Source organism: Lontra canadensis, unplaced genomic scaffold (genome assembly GCF_010015895.1).
Source record: "Lontra canadensis isolate GAN:19392208 unplaced genomic scaffold, GSC_riverotter_1.0 scaffold32, whole genome shotgun sequence".
Lineage (NCBI taxonomy): Eukaryota > Metazoa > Chordata > Mammalia > Carnivora > Mustelidae > Lontra > Lontra canadensis.
Genome location: NW_022631026.1, coordinates 2,723,184 through 2,740,081, shown reverse-complemented (window position 1 = coordinate 2,740,081; position 16,898 = coordinate 2,723,184).

The following is a 16,898-nucleotide window of genomic DNA, read 5'->3' as shown; positions in this document are numbered from 1 at the left end:
CCGCGCTCTGGTCCCAGTGCTCCCGAGCGGAAAGCCCCGGCTCCCATCCCTTGCCAGCAACTTAGAAACATGGAAGAATGCTCTTCGACGGGCAATAATCCTGTTCCACGGGGCATAGGGATTATTAGAAAGGGAGTCAGTGTCGGCCCAGAGGAGCAAGACATCCCTTACCACTTTCTGCTCTACGCATCCTTTCCTAAATACAGCGAAGTTAGAATTGCAGGAAACTAACCTCAAAGTTTCTCTCGCACAGAAACCATCCGTGCGGCTTCTGAACCAGAACTCACCCACAATTAAGTTTCCTGAGTCTTCGTATCAAAAATTATAGGGAGATCTTAAAAAGGAAGTGTCTATCCTGATCCTGCCCAATATTTGCAATTTTTTTCTGGCAAAGAGATCACTCATCTGCAAGAAGGAAAGTCCATATTCCAGTTATTTCGCTAATCATTACATGGTTGCAAAAATTCTGGAAAATCACTCGTTGGCTCCTTAACCTGACTCCCATATTTGTAATATACAAGCGTTACTTCAGATTTTTGCAGCTCTAAGACACTAGTAAAATAACTTAGGACCCGTGAACCTACATATGAACAATGATAATAACATAATACCATTTGCCACATGCCGAGGAGTGTGCAAAATACCTAATAAGCATCACTCCACTTACTTTCCACACAAATAATAAAAAATACCTTTAGCTCTGCTCTAAGATGACAAAATGGAGGCCTGGAGAGATTAAGTGACTTATTCAAAAGCACAGGGTCTACTTGGTGGCACGGCTTGGTTGGAATCCAAATCCGCCTGAATCCAAAGATTTCACCAAGACTCATCCAGCTGTCTCCCTGAGGGGTTCGGAAGCCAATGGGTGTTTTCAAGGTAGTTGTTTTCCAATACACTGATGTGTATTTTTTTTTAAGATTTTATTTTTTATTTGAGACAAAGAGAGAGACGGGGGGAGTAGTGCAAGCATGAGCAGGGGGTAATGGGCAGAAGGAGAAGCAGGCCTGGCATAGAGTGGAAAGCCCAATGCAGGGCTCGATCCCAGGGCCCCTGAGACCATGATGTGAGCTGAAGGCAGATGCTTAACTGACTGAGCCACCCAGGTGCTCCTAACACTTTCTTTAAGATATTTTGAATTGTGCACTGACCTGTACCTCCAAAACAAATAATGCATTATATGTTAATTAAAAAAAAAAGATGTTTTGAATTGTGGCAACTTTGATATTTGAAAATAATAAAAATAAATGAATACATATTCACTTCTCAGCAAATTCTAAAAATAGCAGCCCTAAAATGATTCTACTTATGGAGCCCCAGGGTTCATTATTGGCCATCTACTCAACACCGGGGACCATATGATGGGATTTAAATCCCCCCAGCAGCACTATAAAGTAATTATTTGAAATTTAAAAGAAAAGAAAACTGAGATGTAACTGGAATAAATGAGACATAGTTGGAATGAGCTGCTAGAGAAAGGAGCCCAGCATGGCACTTTGTGATTATTACTTTTTTTTTTTTTAAACTATGCCTCACTTTCTTGAGGAGTTCTAGATTTAATATATAGAAAATTTGAATATAAAAAAATATAGAAAAGTTGAGAAAAGAGCACAGAGTTTTCCCATAGAATGACACATGGAGCTCCCACTTTATTATCTTATACGTGTGTCTATTATGATTAATGATGTGATATTGATGTGATGTGATATTGACATATTGTTATCAACCAAAATCCACAGTTTATTCAGATTTCCTTAGTTTTTTACCTAATTGACTTTTTTTCTGTTCAGAATCTCATGAGCACTACGTGTTATATTCGGTTGCCATGTCTCTTTAAGCTCCTTCTGGTTGGGATGGTTTTTCATGCTTTCTCTTGGTTTTTGTGAACTTGACAGTTTTGAGGAATACTGGTCAGGTAGGCTTTTCCTCTGTTAAAACCGGCCTGTTGTTTTACTCATGGCTGGATTTGGGGTTATGGGATTCAAGGAGTGAGATCACAGAAAGCAAGTGCATTTTCGTCCTGTGATATCAAGGGCATGTGACCGACTGCGTTGATTTAGAGCACGGCCTGCAGTAGCGTCCGTCAGGTCTTGACGCCCCTCACCCGCCACAGCAACTTCCAATGTCCTTTTTGGAGGGAAGTCCCTGTGTATGGCTCACACTTGAAGAGTGGAGGGTTATGTTCTGTCTCCTTTAGGGAAGAAAAAATATATATGTTTAAATACATTGTTTGGAATTCTCTGTGGGAAATTGATTTCTCCTCCCTCATTTGTTAGTTGGAAATAATTTATGTCAGTATGGACTCATGGATATTTATGTTATACTTTGAGTCAAGCCCAACACCACCTTATTTATTATTCCAGCTTTGTCCGACTGGAGCTCCTTTAGGTGGCCCCCGTGCTCACTGCTGTCCGTAGGGGTTGGTGGCATTCCCTCTGAGCTCTCCCCACTTTCTGGCATTGCCATGTGCTGTCCTGCTTACTTCCTGCCCCACTCCTAGAATTAGCCATTTCTCCAAGAAGCTTTGGTTCCCTTTATTGGTGAAGGGTGTTGGAAACCAAGATCTGGGCACTAGATAGGCTCAGAAGGCTGAAGTGCTATTTCCTTATTTCAGAGCTGACAGAGCAAGGAGTTATTTCTGTGTATATTAACCTGAGCAGATAGAAATAGCAGATAGAAATAGCTATCTGGAACTATGTTCGGCTCTATAGGAGTTCTGATCGGATGTCTCCAACCATCCTATCCATCACCACATGCATCCTTTCAACCCCTCCCCTTGCTTATCTACAGACACCCTCAAGGAAGGATCTGGATCTGACCACCTGTCACCCATGTCCTTCTTCATTCCCTTCCAACACACACACACACACACACACAGCACCATGAGGGCTGTTTTCGAGTTCCCTGTGGGAAACCACTCGAACAGCTAGGAGACAGTGCTTATGTGCAGTTTCTCTTCCTTGCTCTCACATAGCCACTCATTCCCAAAGTTATGTGGGCCAGCACTTTCCTCCGTGCCTCCTTCATTGAGCTTTTGTTTAATTATTTGCAAGAACATGGGAATCTTTTCACAGTCTGCATTCCTTCCCAGAATCCCTCAGCCTCCCAAATTATTATATCTTAACTTGTGTACAGTGATGTTCATTCTTTGTGGTGTAAAATTCTATGCCTTTGGACAAATGCACAATGTCATGTACCCACCATAAGACAGTCATACGGATTAGTTACACCACCCTACAAATCCCCAGTGCCTCACTTCTTCCTGTCTATCCTCTCCCCCTTAACACCTGCCACCTGCTGATGTGTCATAAAATTGGCCTCATAGAGTACATAGCCTTTTCCAACTGGCTTCTTTCGCTTAGCAACGTGCATTTCAGATTTTGCTGTGTATCCATTTCCCCTCTGGATAGCTTATTTGATTCAAATAGCTAGTTCTCTGAATAATTTTGTTATAATTTTTAATCAAATATGAATTTTTAAGTATTCTCTCAGAGACTGTGGTTTGTCTTTTATTCTCTAAACTTTGAAAAAGCAGAATTTTTAAATGTTAATAAAGTCCAATTATTTTTTTTTCTTTCAAGTATCATACTTTTGATGTTCCATCTTGTATCTACCAAAGCCTAGTTTTTTTTTTTTTTTTTAATGTTTTATAGGTTTGCATTTTTATATTTAGGTGTTTCAAAGTAAATTTTGTGAATGGTGTAAAGTCTGGATTGATTTTTTTTTTTTTGGTTTTTTGGTTTATGGACATTTATTAGTTCCAACACCATGAAAAGACAATTTTTTCTCTCTTGAATTGCCTTAGCACTGCTGTCAAAGAGCATTTGAATACATCTGTGTAGGTTTATCTCAGAGCTCGCTATTCTGTCTTCTTGATCAATGCTTCCTTGCTTTGTTTTTCTCTGCCATCAACACTGTGCTGTCTTGAGCATGGTGGACTTACAGTTTGGTCTTAAAGTTGGGTAGTGTCAGCCTTCCATTTTTTTTTTTTTTCTTTTTCAGTATGGTAGTGGCTATTCTGTGTCTCTAGCCTTTCCATATAAATTTTCTAATCAGTTTGTCAGTGTTTACAAAATAGGTTGCTGGGATTTTGATTGGAATCACATTGACTCTACAGGTCGATTTGGAAAGAATTGACATTTCAACAATATTGGGTCTTGCAATCTATAAACTATCTTTCAGTTTATTTAGGTTCGTGAGTGTTTAGGCACATTATTTTCTCTTGATGAATTGACGCATTTGTCACCATTCAATGACCTTTTATGACACTCTGAAAGTGATTTGCTCTGAGATTGCATTTGTCAAATATTAATATAACCCCTCTAGCTTCTTTGAGTGTTCTTACTGTGTGACATCTTTTCTACCCGATTTCATTTAACCTGGTACTGTATTTATAATGTGTCACATTTCTTCTAAGCAGCATGCAGCTGGGCCTTGCTCAGCATCCAAACTGACCATCTCTGGTTTTTAATTGAGGCGTTTAGTCTCATTACACTGATGTAATCACATATTCTTATTTTTTTCTTATCTATTGTTTTATTCTTTTTTTAACTTTACTTTTTTTGTTTTGAATATTTTTAAATTTCTTTTTATCTATAACTATTATTTTTTTTTAATACTTTGCCCATTAAGACTCTTATGGATGTTTTTTTCCCCCCTCTAGGATTCAGGTATGAACCCAGAGGTCAAAGATTGGAGAAAATCTGAGTGACACACACAAAACTATGTTGACATTCATATGTCCGTTTTGTCAAATGTTTCCTTCCTCAGAGAAAACATGTACATGCAGATGGTGATTTCCTGAAGGTCACAGGATCATGTGTGCATGTGAAACAAGGTCACTTTGCTCTTCCTATATTTTTCCAGATGTCTCCTGAAACATATGAATTACTGTTTTACAAAATTAACTCAAATTACATAGAAGTAGTCCTGGTGAAACATGTCTTTAAGATTCAATATTTTGTTTCTCAAATAAACTTCTTATAAATCATTTTGCAGAATATATGTTGCTATGTTGTGACTCTATCACATGACAAAAACATCTAGGAATAGTGACAATATTTTGCATTATCAAGCTCACATGACCATCTAACATTCTATTTAAGGATGTGATTATGTTGCCATGTAGAGAAATGAATTACAGCTCAGAGGAGCTAAGATGAGTTGGAAGCCGGTGGGTTTCCTCTCATGCAGGAGAATAATGATTTAGAAAGTGGCCGTGGGGATATATATAAAGGAATGCCAGAATTATTAGAAAAGTCTTCCATTTCATGATTTCCAGAGACTTTATCTGCTTTATTCTTGTTACAAATGAGAAACATTGTCTATCTTTACAAAAAGCATCAACAACAAACAACCACTTTAAAATTCAGCTCTGAACAGATGTGGAATAGAAAAAAAAATCCTTGGGGAATATGTGCACATAAAATTTGTCATGCTAATATTTCTGTGGGATGCACTTTCACTATTTTTTCATAAAGAAGCAATCTCCACATTCTACCAACCAGCATGTGAGGTGATCACCGTGGAGGAGAAAACTGGGTAGTTTTTTAAATGATTTGACCCTAAAATCCCTGCTGTGGAAGGCTTGAATTATCCAGACTGGCTCTCGTGGAAACTGCTGATCAGATTAGACGGTCATCGTCACGACAAAGGAGGCTTCTGGAGTCGGGGCAGCTGTCTGGGCTATTGCCATCCGCTCCCCTCCCTGCCCCTGCCACACATACCGCGTTCACTCCCACCCCTCTCTCTTGCTTTGCATCAGTGCCCTCAACTTTAAGCACAGGGGAGAACTGGAAACCAGCATTTGCTCAGATGGAGCACTGTTGCTTGCCGTGAGAGACTTGGACTGAGACTAGATTACAAATGGAAAGGATTGATTATCAAACCCCCACTGCAGAGCAGGGAGCCTGGACTTGCCTTTTTACAAAGAAAAGGTAACTATACCACATCACACAGGGCCTGCAGAGCCCCTTTCCCTTCAACGCTGGTACAGATCTTTATTCAAAGAAAACAATTCGAGTGTTGTTACACAGAAATGCAGCCGATGAGGCTCAAAGAGAGAATAAAAGTAAACACAATCAGAAGAGAATTGGAGTAACCACTTTCTCTGAATACATTTCTTTTTAATATAATGTTTATTTAAATATCCTGCTTGTGCCAATCTCCTGATTATAACCCAAAGAATTCATCTGTGTTCACTTTAAGATGGTATTGGAAGATATGTAACACTTTATTAGGATACTGTGAAATGGCACCTGGGAGGTTAAAATTCTATACTTTTGTTTGTTCTAGTGATTCTCTAAGGGACTAATTAGAGGGAACTTTGGATTTCTTATGCTTTTCCAAAATTGTGTATATATTCTCAAGTGGACTTTAGAAAACTGTTTGAATTGTGAGAATTCTATGTTTCAGCTTTTAAATAAATCAATGGTCTGATAAAAAGCAGAATGGATTTAGATGTTAATATACACAAATGAAATTTGAGGCCATATGAAAATACAGAGAAAAGCATTGAATTGGAATTTTCATTGAGAAAGGAAGTCACAGGTAAGTAGAATACTAGGTCTGCATTCGAATGGATCTTTTCCCCTCATCATACCCACACATGGAAAAACTAGAAGACACTAGAAGACAGGGTGGAAATTTCTTCACAGCTCTATTTCTTTTTTTTTTTTTTAAATCTACAACTTACTATGTTGATTGTGCAAAACCTGTTACAAGATGTGAAGAGGATTAAATTTACATCTATTAACATACAACAATGAAAATTTAATTAAGTCAATTTACATCATAGAAATAAATCGTGGGCCATATGATGTATTTTAAGCTAGTGTTTTGGCATTATGTTTCCTGGAGGCCAAGAAAAGAAAATGACCACATGCACACTTACCAAGTTCCCATTTTCTGACTAAAGAAAGAAAAGCAGATTCTCTGAAAACTGGAAAAGTTTACATGGAGTCAAAATCTTCAAGATATTTCTCACATGGGCTTTACAAAGGGGCAATGAAATATCACAGAGTGAGCAAATATAATATTGTAGAAAAAGAAAGAAAATGATACTAAGTAAAAGCTAGGAATATAATTTGAATGCCTCCATTATTGACTTTATTTTTGTGAGAGTTTGAACTAAATAGACCTGTTTAGCTTTCTTATTCCAGGATGGACAATGTCCCATAGCCTGCCACCCTGAATAAAAATTTTCTGGACGAACCTTTCGACTTTGTAGCTACAGGAAATTTTTACACATTAGTTGCTTAGGTGTTCGGACTTGCCAGGTTTGTGTTTGAGCTAGGATATACATACTTGGTATTCTCTAAGTATACAATGTATCTCAGAAGTGATGCTTACAGTTCTGGCTCTGGAAAAGAAGGAGTAAGCACATTTTATCCAGTCCTTTCTACTGAATGCACCCATGAAACTGGAACAAATCCCTGAAGCAGCTATTTGAGAATGCTGTAAAGCAAATAGTAGCAAGTGTGTTGGAGGAGAACCCTGGGATTTGAAGTTCTATCCAGCTGGAGGTGAGTTTAATGTTTTGTTTTGTTTTGTTTTTGTTTTTGATTTTTTTTAATATTTTATTTATTTATTGGACACAAAGAGAGATCACAAGTAGGCAGAGAGGCAGGCAGAGAGAGAGAGGAGGAAGCAGGCTCCCTGCTGAGCAGAGAGCCTGATGTGGGGCTCGATCCCAGGACCCTGAGATCATGACCTGAGCAGAAGGCAGAGGCTCAACCCACTGAGCCACCCAGGTGCCCCTAATGTTTTGTTTTTGTTTTTGCTTTTTGGGGTTTTATTGTTTGTTTGTTTGTTTTTCCTTTTTTTTTTTTTTTTTTTTTTTGGATTTCCCAGCCTTGAATCAAGAAGTAGAAATCCAAAAGTGATCACTGAAGAGGAAAGAGGTTAAGGATGTGAGGAGAGGGAAGGTGGCTCCTTGGCTGTGAGAGCCTCTGTGGGGCAGGCAGCATGTGAAACTCTGAGGAAGGGAAGGAAGCCTCCTCTCCACTTGGAGGGAGTGGAGCTTAAGGGAGAAGGGCAATCCTGCTGCTTATTTTCTTCTCTGTGTTCGCAGGGCTTGGAGCCAGATGTGGGTACAGTTGTAGTAAGTGTGGCAAAGCAGGAAACTGAAGTCCCAAGCAAAGGGAGGTCTCGGGAAATCAGAGAGGACCAGAGAGACTGCGAGCTAGAGGCAACGTGGCAAGCCTCCTGCAGAGCTGGGTTGCTGAACTGAACAAAGGGTTCACAGCCTTCCAGGCCTTGAACACTGGATGACACACCCCGGGGAAGACCTGAACAGAGCTCTCCAGGCTTTGAAAGTTGAACCCAGCTGCGGGGCCACAACCACTGATGGTGGGCAGAGCGTGTGATCTGAAAGCAAGCCAGTCAGCAGCCTACTAAATTAATAATGCCAACAGTGAACAGGTCCCGTAATCTTACAAGGTAATACTGGAAATGTGCAGGATACAATTTGAAAGGCTCATGGGAGGACAAAAGCCCAAATGTCTCAATTCATACAAAAGATAATCAATCGACAGACCCCAGTGAGGGGGTGATGCAGATGAAGCAAGGACATTCAACCAACTCCTACAAAGTGCTCAGAAAGGCTTCTGGAGCACAGCTGAAACAATACGGACCTTAACAAGCATGGGCAGAATAAACAAAAAATGTGCATTAGGAACAAACAATCGGAAAATTTAGAAATTAAAAAAAAAGTCATAAAAACTCACTGGAGGGCCTTGGTAGAATAATGGATACATAAATAAGAGGAGAGGAAAACTAAGAGCAATATTAGCTCAAAAGAAAAATAAACAGAGCATCAGTAGCCTCTGGGATATGAGAAGCAGATAAGCCACGTGCACCTCAGAGTTTCGAGAGAAGGGGAAGTGCAGTGCCAAACCATTGTGTTGACGAAATCACGACTGAAAATCTCCCAAACCTGGTGAAAGATGTAAACATATGGATAATTGCTGCTCACTGATTCCAAACAGACAAAATCAAAAGGAACCCATGGCCAGATGCATCGTAATCAAATGGCCTAAAACTAAAGTCACATTAAAAAAATCACAAAAGCAGAGCAAGAAAGTGGGTCTATTATTTTCAGGGGATGATAACCTCGGTGACTACGTGTTTCTTGTCACCGACCTTGTAGGGCAAAATATTCAAAGTACTGAGGAAAAGAATTGCAAGCCCAAAATTCTGTGTCTAGCAAAAGTATCCTTCAGGAATGACTAGGAGAGAAAGGCATCCTTAATGAAGACAGACTAGCTGAATTCACTGAGTGAAGATCATTCTGTAAGTATTGCTAAAGATGGTCCTCACTCACGGGAAATGACACAGTAGGAAGTTGGGAAGCCGGAGAGAGAAAAGCAGTGAGTATAGTGTCTCTCTGGGGGAAATACAATCTGTCCTTCTTCCATTGTGTTCTTCCAAATAAGTTTGGAGATTGAAAACAAATAAATGTAACATTGTTTGATATGATTGTCCAGGTATGTAAAGGTAATATATATGACACCCCAAATGTGTCACATGTGCTATTTAAGGGAAAAAGACCTATATGACAGCAAGGTTTATGCACTGCATTGAAAGGTGGTAAAATATCAATTCTAAATAAACTGAAAAGTATGTATTTGTATTGCAATCACAAAATAAAACATTGAACATGTAAAAATAGAAATAGTAAAAAAAATCACATATAAATAAAATGGAATTACACAAACAAGATCAAATAACTCAAAAGAGGGAGAAGAAAATAACAGACAAAACACAAAGAGAAAACAAAATGAATATAAAAATTGTAGACCTGGGTCCAATTGTATCAATAATGCATTAAAGATAAGTCATCTGACTATCCTAATTGAAATGCAGATGATACCGAAATAGATTTTTAAAAAATGACCCAACTACTTGCTATCTACAAGAAGCTCACTTCAAATATGTTGACAAAGTAGGTTAAACATCAACAGATAGAAAAAGGTACATCATGTAAAAACAAAGCATATATAAAAAACAAAGCATATATAACATATAGAGTGCCTGTATTTACATTGAACAAAGAGGACTTAAAAACACAGAAAAGTGGTAGGTGAGCCACCCCAGGGGCTCAGTCATTAAGCATCTGCCTTCACTTCAGGTCATGATCCTGGGGGTCCTGGGATTGAGCCCCACAGTGGGGTCCCTGCTCAGTAGGGTTCCTGCTTCTCCCTCTCCTGCTCCCCCTGCTTATATGCTCTCTCTCTTGCTCACTGTCTGTCAAACAAATAAATACATAAATATTTTTAAAATACAGAAGATTGTTACAGGTAAGTAAATACATCACACATGGAGGGAGCACTAGTTTTACAAAAAGACATGACCATTAAAAGTTTACATGTGTCGAGCCAAAGAATAATAAAGAAAGAAAGAATAATAAAGGCCCGAAGTTCATGAAAAGAAACAAGTCATGGAATGGAAAACAAGTAGCCATGTGTATCATTTCATTTGGAGACTTCCATGTTCCTTTTCTAGTGATGGAAGGATAGGTGAGCGGGAAATCAGCAAGGATATGGAAGCTGAATGCCACCAGATTCAACGGATACAGAACGCTTGATCCAAAGGCAGCTGAAGACAAGTTTTTTTCAAGAACACATGAGACATTTGCTGAGAAATATCCTGTCTGGCATCAGAAAACAAACTAGACAAATTTCAAAGGACTGAAATTACCTCCAGTATTTTTTATTACTATAATTGATTAAAAGAAAAATAAATTGATAACAGAAAAATAGTCAAAACCATCTCCCAACGTTCAAAAATTAAATAGCAGCTTTCTACAAAATCAGTGGGTAAAAGAGGAAGCCTCCAGGAAACTATTTTTAAAGGTATCTCAACCACAAATGAAAATGCAGCACTCAGTTGATGTGATGGCCAACGAACTGTCTGGAGACTCAAGGCTTCCCATGCTCCTGTGAGGACAGAAGGACCCAGATCAATCACTTACACCTCTACCTTGAGGACTTAGAAACGTGTATGCAAAATAAACCCAAATAATGTAGAAGGAGGACAGTAATGAATACCAAAGCAGGAAACAATAGAGAAAATCAACCAAACCAAACCTGGTTCTCTCAACGAACCGATGAAGCTGATAAAGTCTTGTGAGGGTAACCAAGAAAAGAGAGAAGACAAGCAAACACATTACCAACATAAGAAACAAATGAAAGATATCTCTACAGCATGCAATAGAAGTAAAACACCTTAAAATTTTAGTAGAAGAAGGCTATGAAGTACTCTGTGGATTTTAATTGGACAACTTGGAAAAACAGGCCAATTCCTCAAAAAAACACAGATTACCCAAACCTACCCAATAATATAGTAAGATGACATGGATAGCCCCCTAATTATTAGATGTATTTAATTGTAGTTAAATGTACCACTCTTCCCACATCACTGAGAAACACACACACACACACACACACACACACACACACACACACCTCTAGGTTCACTGGTGAATTTTACCAAGGGTTTAAAGAAGTCATACAAATTCTATAAGATCTGTTCTAAAAGATAACAGAATAACAAAAGATAACAATTTATATTGCCAGTGTCACTCTTATATCAAAATCAAAGATGGTACAAGAAAAGAAAACCAAATCCCAGATGCACAAACCTTTAATACGATATTAGCAAATCCATTTCCGTAATATGCAACATGATCCTCGTGACCTGAGAATTTAAGTTGTTCTGTGCGTACCAGTGAAACATTATCATCCATGAAGAGAAAGTCCCCGAAATCCAGCGCAGACAGCCACTAACCTTCTCCTCACTCAGTAGTGCTGGTTAGAGGCATCTCGGTTAAAGTGATCAAGCCTTCCTCAAAACTGTAATTTCCTTTTCCTCTTACCCCCTCATCTGCCCAGCCTGAAACATGTCTTTCACACTGGAATTAGGTAGTAAATTAGACTTGACTTCTGACTGTGTAGATGTTTGCTAAGTTACTGTTTCTGGTGCATATTGAATGAACACATTTGAAAAAGCAAAACAAGGGGCACCTGGGTGGCTCAGTGGGTTAAAGCCTCTGCCTTCCGCTCAGGTCATGATCCTGGGGTCCTGGGATCGAGCCCCGCATTGGGGTCTCTGCTCAGCAGGGAGCCTGTTTCCTCCTCTCTCACCAAAAAAAAAAAAAAAAAAAAGCAAAACAAAAGTGATTCCTTGAAGAAACTATTAAGAAAATACTTAATACTTTCGATGTGGTCCTTTTTGAAAAACTGTCCACAGCCTTTCCTCAGGCTCTGGCCCTGGCATGGTGACAAATACCTAGGGATATTAAACACGTGACTCACACTTGTTCTCAGAACCAAGCCGAGTAGAAGTATAATTTCGAAGGCTCCCAAATGCACGCGTATGTAAAATACTGCATGAGTCCAGAGGAAGGAGACCCAGCCTTCGGCTAGAAATTTAAATCCCCAAATCTCTTTATGTTTGTTTATCCATTCAAAAAGCATCAATTGGCCATTTTGTGCCAGGTTTTAAGATACCTACTGGATATACAAGGCTTATAAGTGCATTTATTCTGTTATTCAACACACATTTATCAAGTGCTTACTATTTTCCGGGCACACAGACTGTACTCTCCAGTGGGGGCAGAGGCAGACAGAAGCCCATACCAGGGTAAGAAGCACCCAAACAAGAGCATACGCTGTGGGTTGTGGGGAATTCAGGGAAACTCTGTGCCCTCGGTCCTGCAGGTCAGGACATGCTTCTGGAGGACTCTCTCCTACCCCAAGCAGAGGGGAGGACGAGCAGCCTGTCAGGGAGACACGGCTGAGGAGATGTCTGGGCAGAAGCATCCTGTCCAAAGCCACATCTATGAGGTCGTGCGGCACATCTGAAGATTGAAAGAAAAAATAAAAAATTGGAGGAACGTCTGGGTGGCTCAGTCGATTAAATGTCTGCCTCGGCTTAGGTCATGATCCCAGGGTCCTGGTATGGAGCCCTGCATGGGGCTCCCTCTCTGTCTCTGTCTCTCAAATAAATAAATAAAATCTAAAAGAAGAAGAAGAAGAAACGAAAAGAAAAGAAAAGAAAAGAAAAAAGAAAAGAAAAGAAAAGAAGAAAAGAAAAGAAAAGAAAGGAAAGGGGAGAGGAGGGGAAAAGAGAGGAGGGGAGGGGAGGGGAGGAGGGGAGAGGAGAGGAGGGGAGGCAAGAGGAGAAGGGAGGAGAGGAGAGGGTGAGCTCCAAGTTTTGGTTCCGGGTGGAAGAGGTCATGAGAGCCGCAGGTGGCCGAGGTAGCTGGGACCGGAGAGTGAAGACCACAGACCTCGGAGCAGTGGTGTTGTTATTCCAGTAGCTGTTGACGAACTTTAAGCCACTGAGCAACTGCACAGATTCACAAGTGGGAAGAATCGCTGTTATTTACAGAGACGGGAGCACCGATGAGGAGCAGAGACCTTCCCCCCAAGAAACTCAGAGTCCCCAATTAGAGGTTTTTTTCTTTCATCCGCCACTCTTGGAAGACGGTTGAGCCAATGGACCATATTTTGTTTTTATTCTTCATTAGGTCACACTCCTTTGAAGTCTGAGACCCTAACACCCTCTTGTAAGTCCTCGTTAAGGTCGGGAAGGTAAGATACACGACAGGACCACGCTGCTGCAGGCATGGAGAGCTGAATGCCCGTCCAGTATCTAGACAGACAACACTGCTCCCTGGAGTGGTCTCTCACTGTGGTGCCCTGTCCACACCACCCACGCCCACCACCACGGCTATACCTGCGGAACCCAGATCCAGGGGTACTGCAGGAAACTAAGTCTCATTTTTGTTTTGTTTTGTTTAAGATTTAATTTATTATTTGAGAGAGAGCAAAAGATAGAGTGAACATGAGCAGGGGGAAGGGGCAGAGAGAAAGGGAGAAGCAGACTCTCCACGGCGCAGGGGACACAGGGCTCGATCCCAAGTCCCTGAGATCATGTCCTGAGCTGAAGACAGACACTTAGCCAACCGAGCCACCTGGGCGGCCCCAGGGCAGTGTTATGAACAGTAACCCCAAACTGCACCCCTGTGAGCTGGGCAGGTAAATCAATCCATGCAGGAATCCATGTGAATGCTGGAGAGCTGAACAGCGGCCAAGGGCAAGCTACCCACAAAAGCAAACTGAAACGCAGGTGCGTCTGGCAAACACTGTGCTGGATGCAAGAACTCAGACAGGAAAAGGAACTTACTGATTATTTATTTTATATAAGGTTATAAAAACACTGGCAAAATGACTGGAAGTACTTAAGATTCACGCTTCGCTGGTAAAACTACAAGGGGCAGCAGGATCATTATAAGGAAAAGAAACTTCCGTAGTCGATGAGTTGTTGACCTCATGGGAGTGGGACGAGAAGGCGCTGGGGCGATGGGAGAAGGTGAGGACCGTGGACGGCCCCTATGACAGGTGTGGGGACATTATTGACATCTCTATGTGATAGCTGCTGCATTACCTCATGTCCACTAGTGCCTTCCCAAGTAATCTGTAGATTATGGTTTACGGAATGGTATGTTTATTTCATGCAGGGTTGGGGGGGAAAGCAGGTTTTTTTTTTTTTTCCTCCCTATTTATAAGTTTTTTTCAGCAGAATTACTGATTTTACTCATCAGAACAACAGCCTACCAGAGGAGGATCCCCACATCTTCTGGAACACTGTACCTTCTTGGCTTCGGAGTCTGAATCCATGAGGGGACCCGGGTCTCTGCTCCACCAGCTCTCAGGCCCGGCTGTCAGCATAATCACAACTTTGGGAAGTGGCAGAGGGTTCATGATTGGAAGGGCTCTTCTCTTACCGAGGCTGACCCTGTCCCTGATGATCCTTCACTAAGAATTGGCTGGAGATAGTCTGGAATTTACTTCATAGTCATGAACCAAGGTCATTTTCTTCATCTTGACAAATATGCTGTGGTAATGAAGATGTTATCCGGGGAAGATTCCGAGTGTTGGGAATATGGGAATGCTCTGTACCGTCTTTCCAACTTTTGTGTGAATCTAAAATCCTTCCAAAATACAAAGTATTTTTTTTGATGAAAAAGTAGAACCTAGCAATGATGAGACACCACACCTTGTCATTCTTCCTCGGGAACTCTGAACAAAGAAGACGGAGAACAGCGATGGAAATAATTTGGCAGGTGCTTCTTAAGTTCTCCTGAAAGAGAAGGAGCTGCAAGTCTCCCGGGAAAAACCTGGCTGTGCGTATTCTCATCCAGATCCCCATGCAAAACAATCAGAAAAAAAAATCGTGATGTATGTGATATGACTTGGATAACATGATTTGAATTGCGTCGTCTTCCAGCCCTGATACACTGTTTTCTTCATTGGCCTCAAAGTCGGTTGCGCGTCTCCCAGAACTAACAACACTGCTATGTACTTCCCGTGTCTTTCTCCAGGACCACGGGATGGCCGGCTGGTTGCTGAGATCCGAGGGGCTTTGTAGGGGAGACAGACAGGCAAATGGACGGGTAGATTAGCAGATAGATTTAAAGTGTTCAGGCTTTCTCTGAATCCTCAGTGACTCCTATTTCATTCATGTTTTCTGATCAGCAACACCAAAATGACTAAACATTTATGTTTCATGAAAGAGAAGTGACATGCCTGACAAGAAGTTACTCACACGGAAACAAACTGTTGTATATTCAGGGCCATACAAGGATCAGTGTGAAATTGGCATGACTGGGGCTCGGTCAGACTTAAGTTTTTCATGAATTTATGACTCTGACAATACTCGAGTACGAGACTGGAAGGGCAAAGCATGCACCAGCAGCAGGAAATGCGTGTGTCCTGAGGTGGTGGGTAGTGCGGCCATGACCCGGCCTCAAACGATCCCGGGCAAGGCATTCACTGTGTAAAGAAGGCAGCACCTGAGATATTAAAAGAAGTTTAAAATCCATGAAATTCACCAGATACTTTCAAGAATTCATCCCCTACTTTACTTGTGTTCATTTTATTTTAGTTTTACTGCCCACGAATAGCCCTCCTCGAAGACACAGAAGGGCCGTCTGGCATGCTGCCGTGACTTGGGAGCCCGGTGCGGGATCCTCCATCGCAGCTTGACTGAATCCGGCTCTTCCACTGCAACGGCTTGACTGCTGAGGGATGGTCATGACGGGGGGCCTCTCTGACCCCACCATGCAGCGCACACGTCACAAGCCTCACGGCACAGATGAAAGCCAGTGTTCATGGGGATTGCCGCTGATGCCTTTCCTGCCGGGGTATATCATGTCGTGCTTCTCTCTTTTTACTTCACGACCCCAGATGTAACCCCTCCTCCTGCCCACCCAGAGCTGTGCTTTCCGCCATGTCCTCCCAGGAGCTGACCCTCGCACTCACCACCTGCGGTTTGGACAGGCTTTCCCATTCGGATTCGCGCAATGCAATAAAAATTGTTCATCCCCGTCGGCCATGTCGAGCCAAACCTCGAACCCCCATCGCTGGAAAGACACCGGATGTGGTCATCTCCCACCGCAAAGTGGGCAGGGAACGGGGATCAGGTGGAAAAGTGTGCTAAATTCATGTCGTTTGCTCAAGTCCTTCAGCGTATCATCTGAGGAGCTGCTGTGCACGTACTTTTTCAGAACAACCGCGTTGCCACGTTTCTGTCTAAGCGCCAACCATATTGGACATCTGGTGAGCACATTATTAAATATCTGGAGCTGAGTGGAAATGCCTTTACGTACCCCCAACCACTGCCGGCAACACGCTCTCTCCCAACGCTGTCTCTGTCATTCTGTGACACCTCGGGCTGACCGGTCTGCTACCAGCAATGTAGCCCCTCAGCCCGGGAAGGAGTCCTGCCTGCCTGCCCCTTCCTGCATTCTCCTGAGCGCCCTGCTCTCTCTCCGCCGGTGCTCCTGCCAGGCCTGCCCCGCCTGCTGTAGTCAGCAGCTCGCAGCTCTGCCGGGG